The sequence below is a fragment of the Capricornis sumatraensis genome, chromosome 18, assembly GCF_032405125.1.
Source record: "Capricornis sumatraensis isolate serow.1 chromosome 18, serow.2, whole genome shotgun sequence".
In the NCBI taxonomy this organism is placed as follows: domain Eukaryota; kingdom Metazoa; phylum Chordata; class Mammalia; order Artiodactyla; family Bovidae; genus Capricornis; species Capricornis sumatraensis.
In genome coordinates this window covers 12,404,100-12,417,334 of record NC_091086.1, presented here as the reverse complement: position 1 = coordinate 12,417,334, position 13,235 = coordinate 12,404,100, and the positions used below count along the sequence as shown (strand labels likewise).

The window sequence follows — 13,235 nt, the reverse complement described above, 5'->3', positions numbered from 1 at the left end:
GCTCAGCGACCCCATGGACTGCAGCCCACCAGGCTCCTCCGTGCATTGGATTTTCCAGGCAACAGTTTAGGCAGACCTAATTTCTCCCACAACAGTAGCAGATTTCGAGGGTAGAAACCCTTTGGTCCTTTGGAAGCACAGAACCACGAGCAGTCAGACCTGACTGTCCTGGACTTCAGGGGCACTTTTTAGGGGCACTGGCTCTACTTCTAGTGCGTCATTTTTCTTTCCCCCAAGGTCCATACTCAGTTTTGCTGCCATGTTCTGATAGCTCAGGCTTGGGCTGCCTAACCAGCCCTGGGCAGTCACTGTGGTCAGCTGTGCTGGTTGGCTTGCCTTGGATTGTCTGTTCTGTTCTGGGTCTCAGTTTCATCCAAACCGTATGGGCAGAAAGTGGGGAGATGATTCCAGGGCATATCAAAGTGCTGTTACCAGAAGAGATAGCTGCTCCTTCTCACCCCCTGCCCTAGACCTCAGCCATCCAAAGCAGCAATCATTTATTAATATTTGCTTTTGCAGGGTGCCAGCCCTACGCTGAGCACCAGAAGGACAAACAGGGTGAGCACATCCCAATGGTGAGGAGTTCGCTGTCTGAGAATAAAAGTATCATGGACGAACCATCAAAATGCTGTAGGATGAGGTGATAGCCAAGGAAACATAGAGCACCCTTGAACAATTCATTTTGCTTGGGGATGGGAGAGGGGGCATGGGAGAAGCCATGCTGAGGAGGTAACATGTGAGCTAGACTTCAAAGGGTGTGGTCGCTTTCACCAAGAAGGAGCGGTGGGGAACAGCGTTTCCGGCAGAGGGGAACAGCATGCGCAGAGGTACAGAGACATGAGAAATCTGGTATATTCTGGAAAGAGTATAGTTGGGTAATAAAGCAAGACAAGGAAGGGGAAGAGGGGCATTTTAGCCTGAGGAATAAAGGGGGGAAAAAGCATAAAAGCAATCACTATTAGTTAGAGTTTAGAGTGACCTTTCTTGGCCTTTTACCTAAGCTTCACTTAGCCCAAAAGGAAATTGGTACTTTCCCAATCCACAGCTTCCCTTAGGAGAGGAAGGGTTAATTCAAACAAGGTGAAGAAATGCCTGGGGAGCTGAGCGTGGAAGGGAGAGACCAAGATAGCCTAAAACCTGCACAAGGGAAAGGGGGCTGCGAAGGAAGGGGCCGGCCACAGAAGGGAAAGGTCAGTTGCTGAACTCAATAAAAACTTCCATGCTGAGCGCTCTCCTGGACCTTGCGAAATACAGAGATCAGTAAGACAGGGCTCGTAGGCTGGCTAGAGAAACACACAAGGAGGCAGCAAAGACAATAGGCTGAGTTCTATGGCTTGCGATGTCCAGCAAGTATCTATGGGGTTACCAGAAGCACCTACTGGAGGCCAGAGGCAAGGAAAAGTCCTCTTAGAGGAAGTGACACTGGAACTTCCTCTAAGTTGGATTTTAAAGAATAATAGAAGTTTGCTGCCTAGAGACCGAGGGGTTCTTATCATTCCCTTATCCCCCCTCTTATTAAAACTGCACATGGTAGCTATTTGGCTAACATCTCTCCTTCCTGCTGAATTCCATGGCAGCAGAGACTTGACTTGTCTGGTTCACTGAGTTCTCTCCTAGACCTAAATGAGTGCCTGGCATAGAGTAGGGGCTCAATAATGTGTGCGTGTGTGCAGGAGCAAGCACCCTGTGCAACGCCTCAGCAAAGGGTGCAGACAGAGGCAGCAGCAAAAAGTATGATTTGGGATAAGGCAGCTGGAGCAGGCAGAGTTCAGGGCGGACATGGCCTGATTGCCTGTTTGAGCAGTTTGGAGATTAGCCTTCAAATGAGGAGGGGCATGATCAGATTTGTATTCACCCACTTAGGAGCTCTAGTTTGATCCCTGGGTTGGGAAGATTCCCTTGGAGAAGGGAATGGCTACCACTCCGGAATTCTTGCCTGGAGAATTCCATTGACAGAGGAGCCTGGCGGACTACAGTCCATGGGGCCACAGAGTCAGACCTGACTGAGCGACTAACGCTGCTACTACTATTTATTTGACAAAGACGTATGGACTACCTACTATATGCCCAGGACTGTGTTTGACTCTAGGGATATAGGAGTGAGACAGACTCCTTCCTCACAGGAGCCAACACTCTTGTGGGAAAACAGAAAACTTGCAAACTATTAAGAAATAGTATATCTTCAGCTGGTGTTGAAATGCTAGGTAGGAAAATTAATATGGGTAAGAGGCTCGAAATCATTCAGAGGGGGCAGTTTCAGAGCCAGATGAGGAACATGTTGGATACAATTATATTTACTGCAAGGAGCAAAAGAGCTGGTTCACAAGTAGCCTGGTGTGTAGGAGTTTATTTGTATCTCATAACAGGAAGTTCAAGAGGTAAGCACTCCGGGGCTGGATGGGGACTCAGGGATGATGTCAAGAAAACATGTTCCTCCATTTTCTTGTTCTAGGCTATGAGCTTTATCTCTGATGTTTTAATTTTCCTTAATGAAGAGTCATGCATTACATATTTACTTCAAGTTCATAATTAAAGACAAAATGCTTTGCTGATATATAAATTTCTCCATCCAGAAAAATTCAGAAAAGTCTGATGCTCACAAAAATGACTGACAGGAGTTTGGGGCAGTGGGAAATTGGAAAAAGGGCCAAAGCCACATCTGTATTGATACAGTAGATGATTAGATGGCACCCACCGGTATGTATGCAAGGTATTCAGTTCCTATCCTGGGCAAATTCAGTAGAAGCAGGTCTTCAAAACCAGAAATGGCCGTGAATGTGTAAGCCCTGTCTCCCCACATCTCGCACAAAGGTTTTCGTGAAAGTGTCAGGCTTCCTAAATGTAATAGAATGGGAGAGAGGGGACAGGCTGACCGCAGCTGACTCTTGGTTTAGGGAGGATCACTCTGGGGCGGTGGGGAAGAAGGATGTGAGGAGCAAAGTCTGGAAGCAATAATCCTGGGAGAGATGGGGAAGGCCGGCCTGGGCAGGTGACGGGAATGGAGATGCGGGAGCAGCTTTGAGAACTATGGGGTAGAAAGCTGGCACCGCGGCAGTTCAGGGAAAGGTGAAGGAAGGGCGACTGAGAGGAGGGGCCCGGAGGCAGCTGCAGGAATTGGTGAGCCGTTCCCAAGCCCCAGCGCTCTTGCGCCCCCTTTGGATTGCTGCTTGTAAGAGGCGAATTCCAAGATGGCTTTCTGAATGCTAAGGAGTTCCTGGGGTCAACCTGTCCTTCTCTGATTGGTGGAGCCAGTCATGAGATTCAAATACTGACTGGGTACTGGGCATTCATTACTGTCTTGGTAACCAATGACAAATCTGTTTAAAAAAAAAAAAAACACATGGTAGTGATATTTAAGGAACTCAGGGGAATGGCAGGCCAAGGAACCCAGCCCTTGGGCCCCAGTTACTGGACTCTTGACTTGGTTTCTGTTTAGGGGAGATTTTGTTGAGAGGTGGTAAAAATTGCTCTAAAAAACCTGGGCCTAGGAATTCCCTGCAGTCTGGTGCTTAGGGCTCCTCGCTCTTACTGCCAAGGGCCGGGTTCGATCCCTGATCAGGGAACTAAGATCCCACAAGTCACATGGTACAGCCAAAAAAATAAAAACGAAACAAAAACCCAAAAGAAACAATACCCTTAGGGGCATGAATATCATCTCCTAAACAAGGAAGGGAGGGTATTGGTCTGAGAAAGCTTCCTTCCTCACAGATTAAGACCTTGTTTTTCTTTAATGTAACTAGCTAAACTGGTTTCAGGTAAACAAACAGTCTACCCTGCCTAGGCCAGGCACTGAAAACAGAAGAGATTCCTTCCCTCAGAATTCTGGTAGTAGGAGACACCCAAAGCCCTAAATAAACAAGTTGTTTGTATATGGTATACTAGTGGTTTCCTTTTGTTTTCCTATGTTAAGCAGTGTTCTTGGAGCTAAATCTATCCTTCATTGCATAATTCACTCATAAGTCATGTTGGGTTTTTTTCTTCTTCAATCATAATAGTCAAAAGGAGATTTTGGTCCAGACGTGTGCCTGTCAACAAGCCACAGGAAAAGTTCTGGCTAGCTGTTGTCCCAAAGTTTCTCATTCTTGAATTTGGGAGAATTCAAAATGGAATCACTGAAGCCCCAGAGTGAACTGTCCAGGGATCAGTCAACTGACAAACCAGATCCAGGTTTCCCAGCTCACAGGCCCAAGTGGTATAATTCAGCATCGCCTGATGGTGAGACTGCCTGTTCTACGCTCCAGACCAAGCTGCTGGCCCAGGGGCTGCTACACACATGTGGTAAAGACATTGTTGAGTGTGCAGCTCTTGCTCAGCGACAGGGAATTTCCTCATTGTCACCTCACTCCACGCAGACTCACTAAATTTAGTAAATGAAGTTACAAATTACCCAGTTAAATCTGAATGCAATATTTGGAACACACTTATACTTAAAAAAAATCTATTTGAAGTTTGATTTTAATTGAGTGTCTTAGTGCATTAGCGCTGCTATAACAAAATACCACGGACCAGGTGGCTTAAAAAGCACACATTTATTTCTCATGGTTCTGGAGGCTAAGTCCAAGATCAAGGCACTAGCAGATTTGGAGTCTGGAGAGAGCCCTTCTCTGGATTCACAGATGGCTGTCTTCCCCCTGGGTCCTTGTATGGTAGGAAGGATGAGGGAGCTCGGTGGGGTCGCTTGCATCAGCACTCATGGCATTCAGGGAGCCTCTGATGTTGTGACCTGTGTACCTCCCAGAGGTCCCACCTCCTAATACCATCACGTAGGGCAGTAGGATTTAGCAAATGAGTTTTGGTGAGATATAGGATTTAGTCTATAGCACTGGGTGCTCTGTATTTTGTCTGGCAACCCTAACCCCACAATCCTCAGAGGCAGGCAGTATCAGTGTCCCTGTCTAATCGCTGAGGCTCACAAAGAAAATTGCCTAAGGTCAATCAACCAAGGTGGTGGAGGAACCTGGCCCCTGGGTTCACCCCTGGGTGTCATCTTTAAGGCATCAAGGATGTGCTGGGGTGGAGTGTGGGTGTCTTGGGGCTAGAAGGGATGAACTATGTAAGCTAAGGCCATAGAGGCACCAATCAGCATGAGTCGTGGATCCTGCGGTCTTCATATTAGAGGGCAGAGAAGAGAGCGTTTCCGCTCTTAGCTGTAACTGATTTTCGGTTTTAGTTTACTGTACCAAGACCTGGGCACCCTAGCCAACAAGGCTGGAAATGCAGGAAGCCATCTGGAGCTGTGTGCTGAGTCATAGGGCCCGGAGAAAAACAAGAACATCATGATGGCAGAGGAGGAGGTGGGGAGCAACCTCCCTGGAGATCACGAATGGCCACCAGAAATAGAAACCGCTCCCTCTGAAGCATCTGTTAGAAGGGCCAAGATCACCACGCAACTGGAATCCCCTTTCTATTAAACACCGACTGAATGCAGAGCTCTGTTCTGTGAGAATGTCAAAAAGTCAGGTGGTTAGTGAAAGTTCCTAGCTTTTTTTGAGGGGTGGGGTGGGGTATTGGTTCTTTTTTTTTTGAAATCCAGTCTCATCCTCTTCTCTTACTACCTATGAGCCCTTGGGTGGTATACTCAAATTTTCTGACCCCATTTCATCTTCAGGAATAACAATCCTCATCTCACTAAGATAGTGTGAGGGTTTCAATGAAATCACATTTTTTTAAAGTGTGTTGCCTAGGTCTAGCACACAGTAGATGGTCCCAAAAGAGTAGATTTTGTTGTCAGAGAGACATAAAAATATCTCTCTTTGGGGTTGGTGCAGGGATTAAATCAGATAATGTGGGGAGGGGAAACACTGGATACAGGTCTCAGGGAGAAGTCAGCTAAAGATGAGATTCCTTTTTCCTTGTTTTGCCCCTAGGTCCTGAGATGGCTGGTTCTGGTCCCCCTGGATGCTGTTTAGTAAAGCTAAATACAAACACAGTGAAGGCTTATATATGTTCATTCCATCCACAAATGTTTCCTTTAACATTGTGCATATCACTGGTTCAGCCTCTGTGGAGGTAGAGACAAAATGAAGATGAATTCCTATTTGTCCATTGATTTCAGCAATTGTTTCGTGGTCAGGCACTCTGTGAAGCACTTTATGTAGACTGGATTCTCAGAGCAACTCTTTCAGATAGGTACTATTATAATCCCACTTTACAGATGGGAAAACTGAGGCTCAGAAGGATTCAACACATTGTCCAAAGGCACAGAGCTAGTAGGAAGCAGAGTCAAGGCTCAGTCCCAGGCCTGACTATCCCTACCAGGGACCAGTTCCCAGAGGGAGAAAAACACTCAGTTGGAGATTTCAACTTATCCAGGCACAAAGGTGTCTACACAGCACAGTGAGATGAAATGTCAGAGGAGAGATTGGTCATCAGAGTGACTGACAGCGGTTCTGGGCTGCAAGGGGCTCCCTGGGGGGCTTCTGAGAAGGTGGGAGTGGGGAGTAGCCCTAGACCGTGGGGAAGCAGATGGAAGAGGGTATAGTGAAGGCGGGCGAGGGCACACGAGACTGGGTCAGGTGTGGGCAGGGTTCAGCTGCAGGCCAGCTGGCTGAGCCCAGGGCCCGTATGAGACACGAAAGGAGGAATATCCAACTGGGACGGAGTCTGGCTGGGGCAGGCTGTGATCAGTTTCCAGAATGATAAACTCAGGCTCAGCTGAAGCGACTTCTAGTCTTAAAGCATCACTGCTTAGAGGATCCCTACAAATCACGTGCTGGCTGTCAGCAGTGCTCGAAGGTGTACCTGTCACTGGAAATGAAGGAGGTTTCTGTAGGCAGTAGACATCACCTGTCTTGCTGAGTGACCTCAACCTTAAGTAAAGAGATAGTGACATTTCCTTTGTGTTCAGAGGATTCCACTAAGAAGGCCAAGTGCTAAGGGTCATCAAAGCAAACTCAGAGATGGTACAACTGTTCTTCAAGCCAGTCTGGCAATATATATCAAGAGGATAAACACGATCCCCCCCTTTGATGCCACAATTTTACTGCTAGAAATTAATCCTAGGAAAATGGTCATGGAGGGATGCAAAACTCTGTGTGTACAAGGATGGTTGCTATAGCATCACTTGCAAATATAAGTATCAGAAATGTCCCCCCTCCAACCCCAAAAAAGAGAACAGATCTGTGGTTAGCAAAGGGGGAAGGGGAGTGGGGGAGGGGTGGATTGGGAGTTTGGGATTAGGAAATGCAAACTATTATATGTAAGATGGATAAACAATAAGGTCCTACAGGGTACTAAATTCAACATCCTGTGATAAACCATAATGGAAAAGGACATGAGAAAGAATGTATTCGATTGTATAACTGAATCATTTGGCTGTACAGCAGAAATTAACACATTATAAATTGATTATACTTCAATAAAATAAATCAAATAAAAAAGGAATGTCCCAACTAGTCAATAACAGGGACTTAGTTGAAAATGATGATATATCCATTCAATGGACTACCACACTACCATTAAAAGTCATTGTTTGGTTGCTAAGTTGCGTCCGACTCTCTTGCAACCCTATGGACTGTAGCCTGCCAGGCTCCTCTGTCCATATGGGATTTCCCAGGTGAGAATACTGTGTTTCCACTTCCTTCTCCAGGGGATCTTCCTGACCCAGGGATCAAACCCAGGTCTTCTGTTTGGCAGAATTCCTTACCACTGAGCCACCTGGGAAAAGTCATTGTGGTCACACCATATTAAGTGAAAACATCAAGTTGCAAACCATTAATATAGTATGATCTCAGCTTGAAATTACATTAATAAAATCCATTCCCCCCACTTTTTTTAATTCCACAGACATTTACTGCTGCTGCTGCTGCAAAGTCGCTTCAGTCGTCTCCGACTCTGTCACCAGACTCCCCTTCCTGGGATTCTCCAGGCAAGAACATGGGAGCAGGTTGCCATTTCCTTCTCAAATGCCTGAAAGTGAAAAGTGAAAGTGAAGTCGCTCAGTCGTATCTGACTCTTCGCGACCCCATGGACTGCAGCCTACGTCCATGGGATTTTCCAGGCAAGAGTACTGGAGTGGGGTGCCATTGCCTTCTCCAGACATTTACTGAGCACCTGTCAAGTAGCAGGAGCAGTCGTAGGCATGGAATACAGCGGTGACTATAACCCGCGGGATGCCTGCCTCTGGGAGAGGGGTGAATGCAAGGCTGCAGATGGTGGGCAGCATGGTCGGAGGGCAGCAGGGGAGCGGCAGAGGCTTGGCCAGGAGGGCTGTTCCCCAGTTAAGGAGGAGGCCCCAATACCCGAGGGGTCTGTGGGGAGGCACTTGGGGCCTCCTCACCTGCTGCTCGGCGCCCCCTGAGCCAGCCCATTTCTGCCCAACTCGCACAGGCCTCAGGGAGCGACCCAAGGGCATGACTTCAGCCCAAAGAAGACAGAAGTGGGAGGGGGACCCCCACCCACCCACCCCAGCAGACAGGTGGGGCTGACCTTTTAGGCCTTGGGACTTTGGTGTGCAGCTAAAGGCACTTGAAGCTGCCTCTGGGGTTTGGGGGTCCCCAGAGGTCCTGGTGATGGCACACTGGGGGGCCTAGGCACCAGAACACAGTCTCCCCAGCAGGGGAGGGTCAGAGCCGCATCCTGGACCACAGCAGCCTGGCTGTCAGGAGTGTCAGTAGTCACCACATCGCGAGAAGCTGCGGGGCACATGGAGGGCTGGCGCCCACAGACAGTCAACAGCGCTCCAGCTTCAGGCTCTTGTACTGGCAGCTCATGAGGAGCACGCCAAACACCTGCACACAGGCGATGCCCAGGCCCATGGCCCCGCTGATCCTCAGGTGCTCCTGGACGAGGGTCTCCAGCTTGGTGATGCAGCCGCCCCCGACTCTGCAGATGTTGGGGGTGTGGTCCCACCGGCCACGGCCAGCAACCGTGGTCTTGCAGCAGCTGTCGGGGACCACATGTCCACCTGCCTGGCCCGAGCAGATGCGCTCATTGTCCAGGCCTGCGAGCTGTTGCTGCCACAACAGTGGAACTCCTGCTGCAACTTGTCCACAGCGCTGCTCACACCCTCCTGGCCCGACTGGTGGTAGCCCTTGGTCACGGTGTCCGTCAGGTTTCTCTTGAGCTCTGCGTTCAGCTGCTGAATAGACATAGACTCCCGCGATGATCTCCAGCAGAGTCAATACGGGGAAGGGTGCGGTACAGATGTAGCAGGTTCCTCTGTTCCTTGAAGGTGGCACAGCAGCCCGGAACCCCAGTCACAGTGACGACGGCGCCCGCCACCACCAGGATGCAGGCTGTGGCCAGGCAGGTGCCCTAGGCCAGCGGCTGATGCACTCACGCCGGAGGGCCAGCGTCCAGATGCCCACGGCCGAGGCGGCCAGGCCAGCCAGCCAGAAGCAGCAGCTGCAAGTGAAGAGCAGGCACTCGAGGCAGACGGTGCCGTGTAGCTGTGGACTTCTCCCCGAACTCGCCCATCCTGGGGCCGGCAGGCGGGGAAGGGGCTGGCTGGTGGGGCGGGCTCCTCTGTAAGGCAGGAAGACAGACGTTCCCGCCTGAGGAAGCTCCACTAAAAGGCCAGGGACAGGTCACAGCCCCGCATCCGAGGCCGGGCGGGCGGCGGGCTGCGGGGGCCGCGGCTCCGAGCGCAGAGAATCCACAGCCGGCGCGGGGCTGGCCCGCGGCCAAGGACACGCGACGCGGGTCAGAGCAGAGCTCCGCGCATGGGCGGGACACCCACTCGGGCGGGAGACCCACTCGGGCGGGCCCCCGGGGTCCACCCAAGGCGGGAGAGGCCAGGTGGGCTGTGGCCCCGGGGTGCCCACAGCCCCACTGCGGCCCACGCCCTCTCCATTCACTGTTTAAGTAGCTAAGGTGCTGTGTCCCAGGCAATATTCTGAACACTTTGGTGATGGAGGGCAACGAGGTGAGTGTATTATTTGGGAGGCAGTCAGATGACATACATGTAGAATATGTTCAGGAATAAACACGGTAATTCTGAGAGTAGTACAGTGCCATAAAGAAGATATAAGATGGGCTAGTTCAGCGGAAGGGACAGGTAGGGATGATCCGAGGAACTGACGGTTTGACTGCCTCCTGCGTATTGAAAAACATCTGGTCGGGAGGATCTGGGGAGGAGCATTTCCGGCAGAGTGCGGAAGGCTTTAAGGACAATGCAACTGGAGTATTAGAAAAGAAAATAAAGGAAGAGTACTGTGTGCAGGGAGAAAAGAGGGGGTTGAGTCAGGCACAGGCAGGATAACTAGTCAGAAAGCCAAGGTGAGGCGTTTACAGGGAGTTTGGATTTTATTCTAAGTGCAAGGGGACACTGCTGGATTTCGTCAGGCAATGATTATATTCACATTTACATTTTTGTAGCCAGAAGGAAATACATCAGTGGGTTAATAGAGATCATCAAGGGGTAGAGGGGTAATGAACAATTTTTTCTTTGTTTCTGTATGTTTTTCTGTAACACCCAAACTTTGACAACTAGAGACAAACAATAATTTCTCTTTTAAAAACCATGCACCAGAGAGCAAAGCAAGCTAATGGCCACCATTTACATGGAGCCATTTACAGGAAGAAAAGTCTTTAGCCCATCATCCCATTGCATTTTTGCAATAACCCCATGAGTTAAGTCAGACCATTTGGAAGGCACAGAGACTCTAGCAGAAAATGTCAGAACTGGGACCAGAATAAAGTTTCTACAGCCTTTGCCCAGGTTGGCTGATTCTGTCACACAGTGAGGTCTCTGGGGCCCTTAGGTCTGCCTTAGATGCATCCAGATACCCAGAGGCCCCAGGAAGAAGTCATGAGATTACTGAACCCTACCCCTGTCTGAGAGAGAGAAGGGAGGGAACAATGGCCCCAATTGTACATGGCTAGTGCAAGAGCACGTGTGTGCAAGAAGAGGGGTCTTGCTCATAGGGTAGATGCTCCATAAACATTTGTTAATTAGTGAAATGACTTGCTTTCAGGAAAATGCTGCTTACTCTTGGGAGGTGGTTTAGCTGACTTCACAATTCATTAGCTGTGTGATCTCAGGCTAATTATTCTCCCCTCCAAGCCCAGAGTCATCATCTCTAAGATGAAGATAAAGCCTGTACTCGTTCACCTCTGTGAAGTGTGATAGCTAGGGGCAGGCTCTAGAACCAGACTGCCTGGGCTTGAATCTGCTTCTACCCTCTTCTGATTATGTCCTTGTGGAGATGCTTAGCCTCTCAAGACCTCAGTTTTCTCATCTGTAAAATGTGAGTAATAATACTTGTCTCCTAGCATTGATGTTAGGATTAAATGAATGGATGGAGAACTTTGAAGAGGTCGTTTTTAGCACATAGAATGTGCTCCTTGAATGTCAGGTAACATTAACATCAGCATTTTAGGGAGTTTGCATCAAGGGAGAAGCTTTCGGAAGCACAGAACTTAACACAGGGTGCCAATAAGGTTGCTATTGCCTTTCTACCACCATGCCTGCCATGGTCACTGTTTCAGTGATTTTTCATAGGAATCATATAAATTCACCAGCCACCTTTTGTTCAGAGAGGAGACCCCTTACCCACCAGGAGGTCCTTTGCCAAATTAAACAGTACATCTACTCTCTCGCATCGCAGGAGGTTTGTTCAAGGTCATGGGAAGAATCCTCTGACATTTTCCAGGGTCTCTGTCTCTAATTCATTTAAGGAGCCACTTTTTACATTTCAGGCTTGACAGCTGCTGAATGACATGAATGGAGCCTGCTCAGGTGAGCAGCCTGGGATCAAGCTTCAGTTGTTTGAAGACCACCAATAATTGTGCAACAGCTGTATACCCCTGGTCTACTGGGTCTTCTCTTCCCTCATTATTTTTCTTGAATTTGTCTCACATTTAGAGCTCAAAATATGTTGATTCTCAAGGGAAGCATATTCATTACTATAAATGGAAAGCCACAAATAGAAGCTACTCATAAAAAGAAATATTATGCAAATGAAGCAGTATTGCTGAATTCTACAGGAATAGGGTGGCCCGTTGAAGACTCGAGGCTCATGAAGCCTTTTAGATGTTCATTTAAATGGGAGATCTGGAGAGGTGTGACAGACGTTAGTGCCCCAGTGAGTGTCTTGTTGGTGGAATAAGGACTGAGAAAGACTTTAAAGAGGGAAAAACTCTCTAACCACCTGATTCTGTCTTTTTAGTTCTGCGTCTGTTCACCTCCTAGAACTTTCTCCTGCCTGCTAGGGGCTCCCTTCTATGCTGTTCAGTTCTTTATTCAAAAAGGTAAGGAGTGAACAGCCCATTCTCTGCTTCTTGCTTGTTAGGTCTTTTTAGGAAGATTCTTAGCCCTCTCTGAAATGCCACTGCCATGCTCTTGCTTAGTTGTATCTGATTCTTTGTGATTCCATGGACTGGAGCCTGCCACGCTCCCCTGTTCATGGAATTTTTTAGGCAAGAATACTGGAATGGGTTGCCATTTTCTACTGCAGGAGATGTTTTTGACCCAAGGATCAAACCTGCATCTCCTGAGTCTCCTGCATTAGCAGGCAGATTCTTTACCATTGCACCACCTGGGAAGCCCCTCTCTGAAATGAGGGAGCTGGATTAGAAACATATTCTTCTCTGATGATTTTCGGGCCCCCAAAGCATGCTTGGCTGCCCATCCATGTTTTTCCCCTGCGGACAGAGCAGGAGTGAAACCCACCCCAAGGATGGTCTCGTGGAATAGTTCAGGTCCCATGAGAAGCAAAGAAGTGGGATTCACCACATAGCCACGAATGAATGTGTGTTTCCAGAGGGGTGCGTTTTCTGCACGTTGAACTGAGCAGATGGCTGTGTTTGAATGAAAAAGGAAATACACCCTAGGAAGAAGTGACAAAATGACTTCGGGTTTCATCCCCTCATTCAGCAGCCCCTGCAAAAGTTTCCTTCATTAGAGATCCTGGTAAAAGCTGCTGAGGCATCGCTCCTAAATGATTCCTCTTTCCAGGTCTCCTCCCTGCTTCTAAATTGCTTGGAATCTGCCGCACCTGTGTGTATTCAGATTCTTTAGCCTGACATGTGAGCCCCTCCTCTGCTGCTGCTGCTAAGTCACTTCAGTCTTGTCCAACTCTGTGTGACCCCATAGACGGCAGTCCACCAGGCTCCCCCGTCCCTGGGATTCTCCAGGCAAGAACACTGCAGTGGGTTGCCATTTCCTTCTCCAATGCATGAAAGTGGAAAGTGAAAGTGAAGTCACTCAGTTGTATCTGACTCAGCCTGCCAGGCTCCTCCATCCATGGGATTTTCCAGGCAAGAGTACTGGAGTGGGCTGCCATTGCCTTCTC

The 13,235-nt window shown here is 48.8% G+C and overlaps 1 pseudogene; it reads right to left on the bottom strand.

Moving 5' to 3' along the window:
- Window positions 1-8,669: 8,669 nt before the first annotated feature.
- LOC138094730 (CD151 antigen pseudogene) lies at window positions 8,670-9,417 on the bottom strand (annotated as a pseudogene).
- Window positions 9,418-13,235: the final 3,818 nt, after the last annotated feature.